A 14,390-nucleotide genomic window follows, 5' to 3' on the forward strand; every position below is an offset into this window, starting at 1 on the left:
CAGTGAGCCGAGATTGCACCACTGCACTCCAACCTGGGTGACAGAGTGAGACTCTGTCTCAAAAAAAAAAAAAAAAAAAAAAGAATGGAATATTGTAGTTTGTAGTGTACTTTCTTTGAGTAACATTTCTTTTTTTTTTTTTTTTTTTTTTTTTTGAGACGAAGTCTCGCTCTGTCTCCCAGGCTGGAGTGCAGTGGCCGGATCTCAGCTCACTGCAAGCTCCGCCCCCCGGGTTCACGCCATTCTCCTGCCTCAGCCTCCCCAGTAGCTGGAACTACAGGCGCCGCCACCTTGCCCGGCTAGTTTTTTTGTATTTTTTTTTAGTAGAGACGGGGTTTCACCGGGTTAGCCAGGATGGTCTCGATCTCCTGACCTCATGATCCGCCCGTCTCGGCCTCCCAAAGTGCTGGGATTACAGGCTTGCGCCACCGCGCCCGGCCTCTTTGAGTAACATTTCTATGAACATTGAATTGAAATTGGGAAAGAAGATTATGTTATTTTCTTCTGAGACTTAAGAGAGTATCACATTAAAGTGTCAGATTTGTGTTTATGCTAAATGTTACTGTGATGTTTTCTTCTATAGAATCACTCCCAGTAAGGTAAGTTAAAAAATGGAATTTCTTTTTCTATAGCTGTGGATGCAAAAGAACAGAGAGATTAAATGAACTTGCTTATACCTATAGAAGTAAATGGTTGATTCAGATAAAGATGTATAGAATCATAAATGTCTTAGGACATGGGTTAAATGGTAGGCAGAGGAATCTTTGGGTTACATTGTAGAGAGAGGGATGATCTTTGCATATGAGCAAGTTTTGTGTCTTATAGGTAGGGCTTTCAAGAATGGTCCTTAGAACAGTTATCTCTATTTTGAAAGGGATGAGGATTTGATGTTAATTTAATATTCTGTCTACTTGGCATATTTTGGGGTTTTTGTCTGATGTAGCAGAAAAGTTTCTACCCAGAATAATTTTTAAAACATGGTAACATTGGATCAGGGCAGTGAACACACTGCTCATCTCAACGATGCTTCTAGCTTTTGAATTCATTAAAATAATAAAAGCTTTTTTTTATCTGCCTCATTATTTTTAATGCAATTCCATCACAGAGCAGACTTAATCCCTTTGTTGGTGAAGGTGGTTAAAATTTTCCTTTTGAAAGGAAAAAAAAATTATCACTTCTTCTAGTTAATCTGATACCTTTCTCTTTAGGGTATTTTGAAACGTATTAGTAAAGACCAAACTAAAACTAAAACTGAAGATCAGTGACAGCAGAGTGAGAAACATGTCATTGTGGTGGATGGAGCAGAGGCCCGTGATGGGGACGTGACTCCTAAATTCTAAGCCCAGCCCGGCTCTTCATTAGCTGGGTGTCTCAGACAAGAAGTCACTCAACTTTTCTGCGTCTCAGTTTCTTCACAGAGCAAAGAAGGGCTTTGATATACATCTCCATGGTTCTTTTTAGTGCTAATTTTTAATCATTTAATCAAATGCAACAAGAGGTATTTTCAAAATCAGGCCTTGAGTATTTTTCACCTCTACTGACCCCACATCTTCCTCCAGCTGCCCTCACATTTCTAGAATTTTCTTTAGAGAAATGATTCTCAAATGAGGCATCTACTCCTTGTCTCTAATTGCATTGCCAAACACAGTCTTCTGACATCAGCCGCATTTGTCCTGGGACCTGCCCTGAGTTGTGGGGTTTTCTTGCCACTCACCTGAGAACACCAGGCTAAGCCCTCAAGTGCCCTAGGCTGGTTAAGTGCTGCGGGAACTCTGCCCTGGTGTCCTCTGATGGCACAGCTGTAACAGATGCATTGTCTCCTTGCTTATTAACAAGTAAAGGGTTGCTTCCTGGAAAACGTGGGGCAGGGGTTAGGATGGCAGTTGTGCTTTTCATTCCAGAAGTCACTTCGTCACCTTTTCTTGGGGATGGCCTGTGTACTTCGCCTCGCACAGTGCTTGGTGAACAGCAGGCATGTATGCCTAAGAGATTTTTCTCCATCTTCTCTTCCTCCCTCCATTTTCCTCCATTCTTTGCTGCCAAATCGTAGTGTTGTGTTATCTTCTGGGTGTTGCTTTTCTGGCCGGAAACCTCTGTGGCTGGTGGCACCTTTGCCTGAGTTTTTGTCCTGTGTCCAGGAAGAACGAGGTACTCAGAGAAGTGGAAGGTGAACAAGATGAAGAGGAGCTTTATTGAGTGTTGGAACAGCTCAGAGGAAGCCCACAGTGGGTAGCTCCTCTCTGTAGGCAGGTCATCCAGTGGAGTGTTGAGCTGTCAGCAGAGAGGAGGCCCTGGAGATGGTGGCTTCTCTCCACAAGCAGGTCGTTCAGACATCTCTGCAGGCCTCTGAGGCTCTCAGCAGACAGGGTGGCTCCTCTCATGTAGGTGGTTTGCCCATTGTCTCTAGGTGCCCTGCTCTGGCTGAACCTGAGGCTTTTATGGACCTCAGAGGGGAGGAAATTCCTGCCGATTGGCCCGTGGTCCTCCATGGGCGCCCAGAGGAGGCACCGCAAGTCCCCACTCCGGTCCTGGACTGGCCACCTGGCCGGCAGCCTTCAGGCCCTCCCTGGTCTGAAGGAGGGGCCTACGGGGACTACCCCCTTCCACCCAGAATCTGTCTGCCTCCGGCTGCCCCAGGCTCGGCCCCAACCCCGGTCGGAGATCAGAGCAGGCACCTGGAGAGGAGAGGGGACCAGGCAGCGCGAACAGACACCCCCGAGCCTGCAGGGATGAGGGGGGGCGGATCTTCCCGGGCCCTCCGGGGTGCAGGCTGCAGAGATGTCTCGTCTGCCCCTGGGGAGTTCATGCTCCACCAGCTCAGAAAAGGCGGGGCTCCTGCTTGTCCCTGGCTCCTGCCTGCTCCACCGAGCCTGGAGCCCAGGTCTGCAGCCGCAGCAGGGAGGCTGCAGCTCCACCCGGGACGGCAGGTCCTGTCTGCTCCCGGCCCCCACCAGGAGCTCAGGGAAGCTCGGATTTCCAGCCGCAGTTTGGGCAGCTGTAGCCTCACCCAGGAGGGCAGGACTCCTGCCTCCTGCATAGAGCAGGAGGCCTGGTCTGCAGCCACGGTTGGGCAGCTGCAGTGGCACCCCCGGAGCCCCTCCCCAGCTTAGAAGGGGCGAGGCTCCCACCGCCTCCATGGCGTGTGCAGCCCCAGACGGCCTCCCTGTTGCAGCAGCAGCAGCTGCCATCGGTAGATGGAATTATGACCACAGAGCACGTCCTGATTCACGTGACTTTCAACATGTTATAAAGGCATATTCTTCATGGAGGCTGTTTTCTAGCTTCTGTCCCTGTCTCACACCAAATGAGGGCTGCTCCGTTGGCTGTACCTGTGGCTCCTGACATGAATCCTCAGAGGTGTGGCCTTTCTCAGCAATAAATCATGGAAGCGGCTGCTGTTCCTGAAGGCGAGCCTTTCCTTGGACCGGGAAATTAAGAGAGCAAGATCCCCGCCCTTCCCTTAGGGTTTGCCGAGGCAGCGTTTGTTTACGGTGAAAAACGTGCCGTGCAGCCTCAGTTTTAAACTGACCTGCGAACATATGGACTCGGATGGAAGCAAAATGGTGTATTGTAAATACTCCGGGTGCTTCCGCCACCGACGCAAGAAGTGAGGGGGAATCTAATTATTCTCGAGCAGATTGTCCTCTGCCAAGAACTATCACGCCTGCCTGCCGATTAACAAGAAAACGGCCTGTCTCCAACTCCAAAAGCCACACCGAGCCGTCTGCAGGCCCCTGTGTCAGTTTGCTGCAGTGATTAGACGGACAACGCCGTCCACCTTCACCAAGGGAGGAACAGCTTAGAGAATTCTTGAAATTTTCAGCTGCTGCTTTCTTTCTTCTCTTCCCCCATTCATCCCCTTCCTCCTCAGAATTGGTGCTGTTGTGCCAATTCTGGGTGAATTAGAGTATGTGGCTCTGGCTAGCATGGGTGTGTAGGCCCCATTATTTCGATTCTTGGGCAGTTTGCCTCCTTTCTATTCTCTGCTTCCCAGACTGGTTCTCCACGCTCCGCTTCACTTCTAGTTTGTTCTGTCTTCCTCAGAACTCACTCCCAGGACGGTCTTCTGTTAGTCTTTTATGCCTTACCATGCACCGGGTCTGCATACCGTCCGTTCTGAGAAAGCCACTTGTGTTCACTGTCTCTTCTTTAACTGCTGCAGGAAGGATGGGTATTGGCACTTGGCGGAGAAGGAGGTTTGTTTGGACAGAGGTCTCTTTCCCAGACTTGCCATTAACTCACGTGTGCAGTTACGTGCTCTACTGAGGTCAGGCCGTAAGCATTTTCTTCTTTTTGGTCCATTTACAGTTCTTTAGCTTGATTCTTTGATATACAAATGTCCTGGGTTGCTGGGAATCCCTAGAAATTTTAGTTTCAAGAAAAGGTCAAAGTGTAAGGTAACATAAGCTGTTTTATTACCTGGATTCTTCTAAACTGCTCATGTTTGTACACTTCCCTGTTCTCCCTGCATGGTGCACGTTTAGGCTGGTGTATTGTCCTTACCAGAGAACATGGCATGCTTTCTTGTCTTGCCCTTTATCTATTTCTCCCAGATAGGTAAGCTCCCTGAGGGCAGGGATACGTCTACCTTCTTGCGATTATATCCTCAACAACTGGCACTTTGATCAGCATGTAAATACTCATTAACTGTATATTAGAAAATAATGACTGAGCCTGGTTTAAGAGTGATTTAAAAGCATTAGAGTTGAATATGAGTTTTGAAGTCAGACAGACCTGGAATAAAATTCCTTCCTCTACTCCTTAATATTGGTAGGGCTCTTTGACCTTTCTAAGTCTCACTTCCTCATCTCTCCTCTACACCGGGCTGATTTTTTGTATTTTTGGTAGAGATGGGGTTTTGCCACACTGCCCAGGCTGGTCTTGAACAAGCTATCCACCTGCCTTGGCCTCCCAAAGTGCTGGGATTACAGGTGTGAGCCACCATGCCTGTCCTGCTTTGACTTTTTTTCTTTCAAAATGTGTTATGGAGAGAACTGACTTAGAATCCTATTGTATACCCAAGACTGCAAGGAAACTGTTTGAACTTACAAAGAAAGGCACCTGTTATAAAGCCTTTGGGAAGATGTGTTTCATGCAGTAATGCATGATTCGGTAAGAGTCCCTATCCTTTAAGCAGGTCCCAAGACCCTCTACACTGTTAGTCTAATTGGAGGATGCGTGTGTGTGTGTGTGTATTAAATATACTACAACTGTATTTCCATTTAAAAGGGTAATGTAATCCAGGTTAGCTTTTTTGCCTGTTAATTCACATTAGTGAAATTTTGTTGTCCATTGTGGTGGCATTTATTTCTTACCATTCCATGTGGATCTTACAATCAAATCTGTATCAAATTTGACCTTGGATTGTCACTAATTCTTTTTTTTTTTTTTTTTTTTTTGAGACGGAGTCTCGCTCTGTAGCCCAGGCTGGAGTGCAGTGGCCGGATCTCAGCTCACTGCAAGCTCCGCCTCCCGGGTTCACGCCATTCTCCTGCCTCAGCCTCCCGAGTAGCTGGGGCTACAGGCGCCCGCCACCTCGCCCGGCTATTTTTTTGTATTTCTTAGTAGAGACGGGGTTTCACCGTGTTAGCCAGGATGGTCTCGATCTCCTGACCTCGTGATCCGCCCATCTCGGCCTCCCAAAGTGCTGGGATTACAGGCTTGAGCCACCGCGCCCGGCCTAGGATTGTCACTAATTCAATAGTAATTGCTAGCGCATACTGACCACTTAGTTTGTGCCAGGCGTTGTGCTTAGCAGTCTACATGGATGGTTTCATTTAACCTTCAGGATGTCTGTGAGATGAATGCTGTTTTCATTAGCTGCTTTTCTCAGGTCAGAAAGTCAATTTAAGCAGCTTACCTACTGACTGAATGTTACACAGCTAGAAAGTGGGCTGAGTTCACACTCGGTCACCTGATTCCCAAGCCTGTGCTCTTAAGATCTCAGGTTCCTTGAAGGCAGCAACATTTGGTGAGTATATAGCAGTTAATCAAGAATCAAAACAAGTAAAATGTAAGAACAGCACTTTAAAACTTGTCTTTAATCCAGTGAAACTCAGATGCCTGTATTGCCTTTTAATTGTCTAAGCACTTGCACAAAATTATCTAATATGATCCCAACAATTCAGTATTATTAGCCAAATTTAATATGTAATAATTGTGAGAATAAAAGCTGCTATTTATTGAACTACTCACTGCTGACACTACATACGTTATAACTAATATTCCTGACAGCCTTTTGAGTTAGATGTTATATCGCTTTCATTTTGCAAATAAGAACCAGAAGCTCAGAGAAGTTTCTGAACTTGATCAAGGTCACATTGTAGCTCAGATTAAAATCTGGATCTGAGCCAGGCATGTGTAGTCTCAGCAACTCAGGAGGCTAAAGCAGAAGGATCCCATGAACCCTGGAGGTCAAGGCTATAGTTCACTATGACTGAGTCTGTGAATAGCCACTGTACTCCAGCCTGAGCAACACAGTGAGACCCTGTCTAAAGAAAAAAGAAAGAAAAACTCAGATTTTCAAGCCTGTGTTCTTTCCACTATACACAACTATTAGGATGCTTTTGTGAGGCGATGGGGAAGTTGACTTTCTGGAATTTTTTTTGCTATCCAGATCCGGGAAACCTGATTCACGCTTCCTGAATTAGCTCTGTTATATGCATTGCAGAGTAAATTCTGTGTCCCTAGTCTTCCGTGAAGTAGGAACCTGTGCCTGTGTCCAAATGTTTTATCTCTTTCCATTAAAGTCAGCAGTTTTCCAGAGGTCTTTTTATGAAGGTTATTAGTTATGCAAAACGGGCCTTTATGGATAGTTCTATGAAATGATTCCAATTAAAAAGAAGTGGGTAGACTGCCAGTCAGTGTCAGCTAATTAAATTATGATATGCTCCTGTCATTAACAAGGACTCTGACTGGAGGAAAAATAAAAAGATAAAAGCAAGTTTCTGAAATTTGTTGACAGGGAGGATATATTACTTTGCCCATTCTCATATAATTAGAAGAATGAAACAGGAGCTTTCCATTTTGTATTTGAAATAGGGAAATCTGTTATTACTTTCTTCTAGGGTATAATTAATCAAATTCAGCTGCAGTATTTTAGATGTTATGGTGAAATGGAGTTTCATTAAAAACTGTAGTTTAATAATAATGGATCAGTCATACTGACATTATTGGAAACATAAAAATGAGCTTCGAATACCAAAAACACATTCAATAAATTTAACTGAGAAGGGGCTGTGTTAGAATTTTTAGGCTAGTTCCACATCAGAGTTTGCCATGAATAAGAGAAGACATAGGTACCCGGGCTTGCCCTGAAGAGTGCCAGGGACATGGCGGTAGCAGCATCCCGATCTTTAGTAATCCTCTGGCAGGTGGATCCGTCAGCTTTTGTCAGCTCTACCGGGAGGCTGGCCATCCAGGCAAGGAGAGCCTTGCTGGGCTGCAGTAAGTAGCTTATAAATACAGTCAGGGAATGGAGAAGAAAATCTCCAGCTTTTCCTCCAGCTAAAGTTATCAGTCTTTACAGGCGCTTCTAGAAGCTGTTTGTTAACCATGCTGCTGTTCTGTGAGGAAACGAGTGCCTGACTGGAAAGCACAAGGCTTTGGGAAAGTTACTTTTTCTGCATTAAATCAAATGTTCTATATCTTGATCCTGTGCCCTTCTGTGGGGTGATGTAGTAGAGCGTTCGTCTAGACATGTAGATAAATGGTGTTGACAGATGGGAGGGTCCAGAAGCATAGAGGCTGGGAGAATGTCTTATGGGGTCCCAAAGCATGAATAAGCAGAATCTAGAATTTAGACCTTACTAATTTGACATTTATGATGATTCACATAGTGCTGCTTTGATTGCTTGATTAATTGGTTGGTTGATTGATTGATTTGAGACAGGGTCTTGCTCTGTAGCCCAGGCTGGAATGCAGTGGCACCATCGTGGATCACTGCAGCCTTGACCTCCTGGGCTCAAGTGATCTTCCCACCTCAGCCTCCTAAGTAGCTGGGACCATAGCCACATGCCTCTACAGCCAGCCGATTATTTTGTATTTTTGGTAGAGATGGGATTTTGCCACGTTGCCCAGGCTGGTCTTGAACAAGCTATCCACCTACCTTGGCCTCCCAAAGTGCTGAGATTACAGGTGTGAGCCACCATGCCTGTCCTGCTTTGACTTTTTTTCTTTCAAAATGTGTTATGGAGAGAACTCACTTAGAATCCTATTGTATACCCAAGACTGCAAGGAAACTGTTTGAACTTACAAAGAAAGGCACCTGTTATAAAGCCTTTGGGAAGATGTGTTTCATGCAGTAATGCATGATTCAGTAAGAGTCCCTATCCTTTAAGCAGGTCCCAAGACCCTCTACACTGTTAGTCTAATTGGAGGATGCGTGTGTGTGTGTGTGTATTAAATATACTACAACTGTATTTCCATTTAAAAGGGTAATGTAATCCAGGTTAGCTTTTTTGCCTGTTAATTCACATTAGTGAAATTTTGTTGTCCATTGTGGTGGCATTTATTTCTTACCATTCCATGTGGATCTTACACAATTAAGAGAGGCCGGTTGCACAACCAGACTTGCACAGAACTTCCTACCCTCGTGTTTATCTCCACTAAGAAACTGCCAAAGGTTGGAACTAAGATCACCAAGCCCTTCTTACTTGTCTTCACACTAAACATTCTTCATGATATTCTGGCCAATTTGTGTTTGTAGGTGTCCAGAAAAGAGCGATATACTTACAAGAACTCTCTACTGAAAGTATAGCAGTCCCCTCCTTATCTGAGGTTTCACTTTTTCTGTGCTTTTAGTTACCTGTGGTCAACTACAGTCTAAAGATATTAAATGGAAAATTCCAGAAATAAACAGTTCATAGGTTTACAGTCATGCACTGTTCGGAGAAGCATGGTGGAATCCCGTATCCCCTGGGACGTGAATCATTCCGTTATCAAGCATCTCCACGCGTACACACGACCTACCCATTAGCCACCTAGCAGTCACCCTCAGTTATCAGATGGCGTATTGCAGTCTCACAGCCCACAGTGCTTGTGCTCAAGGAACCCTTATTTGACATAGTAAGGGAAAGTGCAAGGGTAGTGCTGTCAATGTGGCTATGCCAAAGAGAAGCTGTAAAGCGCTTCCTTAAATGAAAAGGTGAAAGTTCCCGATTTAATAAGAAAAGAAAAAAAGCACATGCTGAGGTTGCTAAGATCTACCGGAAGAAAGAGTCTATCTGTGAGGTTGTAAAGAGTCTGTTATTATAATTGTTTTATTATTAGTTATTTTTGTTACTCTGTGTGCCTGATTTATAAAGCAAGTTTTATGATAGGTATGTATATATAAGAAAAAGCAGAGTGTAGAGGGTGCAGTACTGTCTGTGGTTTTATGTAAGAAAAAGCATGGAGTATAGAGGGCGCAGTACTGTCTGTGGTTTCAGGCACCCACTGAGGGTCTTGAAACGCGTCTCCTCAGGATAAGGGGGACTACTGAATCGAGAAGAGAGCTATCCTTCTGGTACTGAAGGAAAGGAAAACGAATGTGGTATACTTAGGTTCGAGGCTGGGGACGCCTGGTTGTTAGTGACTATCATCTTCTGAGCAAGTTCGTTTTGCTGAAAGGTAATTTCTTAAATGCGAGCATAAGGAAGAGGAAAACTTTGAAAAAGAGAAAGAATGAACCTAAGCATAATTTTTCTTCTTTATCGGAAACTTAACTTTGTTTCAAAATAAGTCTTTCATTGCTTCCAGCTCGACTCTGCGTTCACCACTGAACGCAGAACTCAATCACCAGGGTTTCACCAGGAACTAGTGCTGTAGTCCAGGGGATGTATTTACTAGTGAAAATCTTGAATGTTTTTACATTGGTTTATGGATTCTGGACTGTTTAATAAATTTAAATGAAGACTTCTCAAAAAATGTGTTTACGTTGGCATGTTAGTCATTTACTTCAGAATTCTGAGTACATTCAGGAGGCTGTGGTTCTGTAGAGGACTTGCCACAGTTTCTAGCACACCGTACGTGTTTAATAGACATTATGCTACTGTTGCTTTTGTTAGCTACCATAACTCTGAAGGAGAGAATTTAGGACAGTAAAATGAAAGTAAGTAATCACAGGAATGCACCACTCTGTCAAGGTGTGCTTAAGACGTTAAAATTCCTTTGAATATCCACACAAACTGTAAAATTTGAGAAATAATTGTTTGTCTTTGTTTTACCATTAGGCTTTTTGATAGCTGTATCCTGTCATCCTGTTCAACATTTGCTCATATCATGTGGAATTCAAATCCTGCTAGATCTTTTGCGGAGTTTCCGGTTCTGCTGCGTGTATATAGTGACTGCTGAATTCAGTATGGGTTGCTAGAGAGAGTTGATTTCCAGGCCAGATACTTTTGGGTTCAAGTGACTGCTCCCTTATGTATTAGCTCCATGGGACCCTAAGACATTTAGTGTCCTATGAACCTTTCTGAGAATTGTTGTGAGTTTTCCTGACAGAGTCACCAGCTTCAAGAATAACATAGCAGTTGAATGGATAGGTCACCTGAATGAAGCCTGCCCACTTGGGTAGCCCCTGACAATACCTCTACTGTCATAAGTTACATAAGACAGTAAGTGTTGATCCTAAAGGTGGTCCTGAATTACCAAGGAAGATACACTCCTCTCTGCTAAGCCAGTGACCATGATATGCATTTAAAATACATTTCCTTCCAGCTGGGCTTGGTGACTCAATTCTATGATCCCAACGACTCAGGAGGCTGAGAGGGGAGGATGGCTTAAGGCCAGGAGTTCAAGAGCAGCCTGGGCAACATAGTGAGACTCCATCTCTAACGGGGCATGATGGCCATGTGCTTATAGTCCCAACTCCTTGGGAGGCTGAGGCAGGAGAATGACTTTAACACAAGAGTTTGAGGCTGCAGTAAGCTGTGATTGTGCCACTGCACCCCAGCTAGGGTGACAGAGTGAGACCCCTATCTCTAAAAAATAATAAATAAATAAATAAATAGCATTTCCTTCCAAATGCATGGGATAAAAAGGTTTGATGCTTTAAAGTATGAACTTTAATAGGAAAATAATCCACTGTGGAGCAGTTCATTCTATGAAGATGGTGGATACATGAAGCATTACTGTTACCACTTCTCAGTTCTCTGTTGCACAGTTGCAATAACTGCTAGTAGTACTAATACTACTGGTACTAGTTCTAGTAATAAAGCTAACATTTGTTGAGCTTATATTGTTTGCTAGAAAATGTAAGTCTTTTATTTTTTCTTAGTCCCAAAGAATATTGTACAAGATGAATACTTGTACAATATTAATTATCTTATATTAATATTTTAATATTAATATAAAATTAATAATTTTATATTATTAATAATTTTCCAGAGGGGCAAATAGGCTTAGAGAAAAGTTTCTGGGCCAAAATCATACACATCCAAAGCAGTGGAGCTGGAATTTGAAGCGAAAGGTCCTGAGGCCCAGAACCCATCATCCTTTTACCTGTTTCACCGAGCATTTCAGCAGAAACCTGGCATTTGTACCTCGTTGGCCATTGCTGGCAAGTCTTCTCATTTTGTACATATGTGCATTCTTCATTCATCCTTTGAAAGAGATCTTGGCTTTAGATAAGATTCTTATGTAACTAAAGAATGATTTGTCCTTTCTTATGTTTTGTCTTCGATCAACCAATACATGATGAAAAGAATATCTTAATGAAAGGGAGAGCTACATCACTGCAGAGTGAAATACAGGTAATTCCTATCTTTGTGAGTATTGTCCATGGCATATTGAAAAGCTTAGGTCAGCTACTCTTTACTTGCCAGCAGGATTCTTTGCTGTCTTCTCAGAGTGTGATGAAATATTCAATTCTTTTAACATTAGCTTGAACAAAGCAAAATTAGAGAAATAAGTCTATCATTAAGGCCTTCTGTAACCCACCATTGTTAACCATCTTGGATTTTCTGTGTAATATTAGCACATATCAACAATTTTTAATTTAAAATTCTGCATGTATAATTATAAAATCAGAATTTATCATTTTTGTTGAAGACATATGTTTCAAACTCAGCTTCTTGAATGCTTATGGCATGCAGTTTGTTTTGCTATGAACTGATGAAGGTAATTACTAGAAAAAGAGAGAAAGAGTACAGTTTTCCAAATTCCTTTCCTGGAAAATAGGGAATTGATCATCGAGAAATGAAAGTGTGTTATAAAGCCCTTATAACACCCACCGGAAAATAATCATTAACTATTAGACAATATGATTGAATTAGGAAGGTTTGGGTAGAATGAAGTCAACTAAGTTCTAACTCTGTTTTCCTGTGTGATCTTGAGAAAATCTATGTGTTGAAATACTCATGTTAGCCTCCTGTTTTCGTTAGATATATTTTATAAACATTTTTTGGTCCATTGAGAAAGACCCTTTGTAACAGAAGGTTAAAAGGTTAATTTTAGGTCTTTGGTCTATGAACAATTAAAATTTCCCAGGAAGCTTAATCAGACATTAATGTAACACCCAGTCAGTCCCCTGAACCTGCTGTGAGTTTCGCCATTACTCCTCATTGATTAGACCATATTCTTTTTGCTGCTACTAAATTATTTATGGAGGATCCCTTGAGCGTATCCAGGCATTCTGTAGGAAGAAGATAAAAGCCCCTTCCTCTGTGTAGCTCAGGCCGGGGTTTGGTGGCTGCTGTGACTGATGGCGAAGGCTGCGTCCCTTGGGTCCCTGTTGTCTTAACTGTCCGCAGCTTCACAGAGCCTTGAGTTACTGAGAGAAGATACAAAAGGGATTAGATTGTGTCTAGCAAACTTGACACACCTGAGCATTTAGAAAATATTTTCCACATGATTTGTCTGTAGAGAGCAATACAAAGACATTTAGGTACTGTATAAAGTATTTAAACTCTTTTTAAAAATAAACTGTTGGCCAGGCGCGGTGGCTCACGCCTGTAATCCCAGCACTTTGGGAGGCCGAGGCGGGCGCATCACGAGGTCAGGAGATCGAGACCATCCTGGCTAACACGGTGAAACCCCGTCTCTACTAAAAAATACAAAAAAAAACCAGCCGGGTGTGTTGGCGGCGCCTGTAGTCCCAGCTACTCCGGAGGCTGAGGCAGGAGAATGGCGTGAACCCGGGAGGCAGAGCTTGCAGTGAGCCTAGATCGCGCCACTCACTCCAGCCTGGGCGACAGAGCGAGACTCCGCCTCAAAAAAAAAAAAAAAAAGAAAAAGAAAGAAAGATAAAGTTTTGAAATACTTTATAGGAAGAGGTGAACTGACCAAAATGCAGTCAGGTTTGGTTTTTTTTTTTTTTTTTTTTTTTTTTTTTTTGCGGGGGGAACTTTATTTTTTTTTTTAATCCTAGAAGCTTAGTATTATGAAAACAGTTGTTTTAATGCAAATATCTTTCATAAGTAGCGAGCGAATATATATGAAGAGAATGTATTATTCTCATAGTGCTGCACTTGGGCGGAGTGAGGATGGGACAGAGGAGGACTGTGTGCAACATCAGTGCTGTGTGTAAATTTAGTCCCTTGGCCCTATTCGCAGAATGAGGAAAACGAGTAAGACATACATATTATATTTTTATTCAGCTGGATTTAGTTATCTTAAGGAATATCTTTTTATAGTTAAAGGTATTTTACATTTTTAACAGAAATAAGATAAAAAAATATGTGTGTATGTGTGTAATGGGGGATGACATACAAAGCCTAAATGAGATTTCTTCTAAAATTCAGGGTAATAATCTCTGAGAGGAATTTGGAGATTTCCTTTTCTTTAAATGTGCTGCCAAACCAAAGAGCCGTTCCAAAATTCAATAGAATTCTATACCAAATGTGATGGAAATACCTTCTTAAATGACTTTAAAATAGGAAAAAAAAAATCAGCTAAGCCTATAACCCACTACTTCCACCTAGGGACTTGCAGAGAAACACCTGTGCATTCTTAGAACTTGTTTCACTCTGCTGGTTGGAGGAAAAAAATCGATCGTGATCTAAGGCTGTGGTTGCTGAATTGGGCTATTCGTTGTGCACCATCTACTTTTACCGTCTTTTGATCTGGCCACTATATTTAGGTTGTTATGGTATCCAATGGGGAGAAAAACAATGTAAACTTTTGCAATTGGGAAACCAAGTGATACTTTAAAAAACTTAATGAACCTTGAAAATTGCCACCTTGTGAGAGTAAAAATGCCACATCAGGTGGGTAGCAAAGAAAATTGTCTTGATGATTCCTGAATTCTGACAGTATTTCTTTGGCAGATACTCATGTACCTTTTACTGAGAGTCTGCTTTGTGCAAATATCCTTATATTGTCCTTATATGCACTCTGGGGAGATATATAAAGGAGAAATTCATATTAAGATTAAAACATGTTAATCCCATGGGCTCAGGGGAGGATATGGG

At 42.8% G+C, this 14,390-nt stretch overlaps 1 protein-coding gene across 9 annotated transcripts in view; it reads left to right on the forward strand.

Moving 5' to 3' along the window:
* Nucleotides 1-14,390, forward strand: part of SMYD3 (SET and MYND domain containing 3) — a 765,785-nt gene that overhangs the window by 353,631 nt on the left and 397,764 nt on the right. The gene's annotated exons all lie outside the window — the stretch shown is intronic.

Source organism: Macaca fascicularis, chromosome 1, assembly GCF_037993035.2.
Source record: "Macaca fascicularis isolate 582-1 chromosome 1, T2T-MFA8v1.1".
In the NCBI taxonomy this organism is placed as follows: Eukaryota; Metazoa; Chordata; class Mammalia; order Primates; family Cercopithecidae; genus Macaca; species Macaca fascicularis.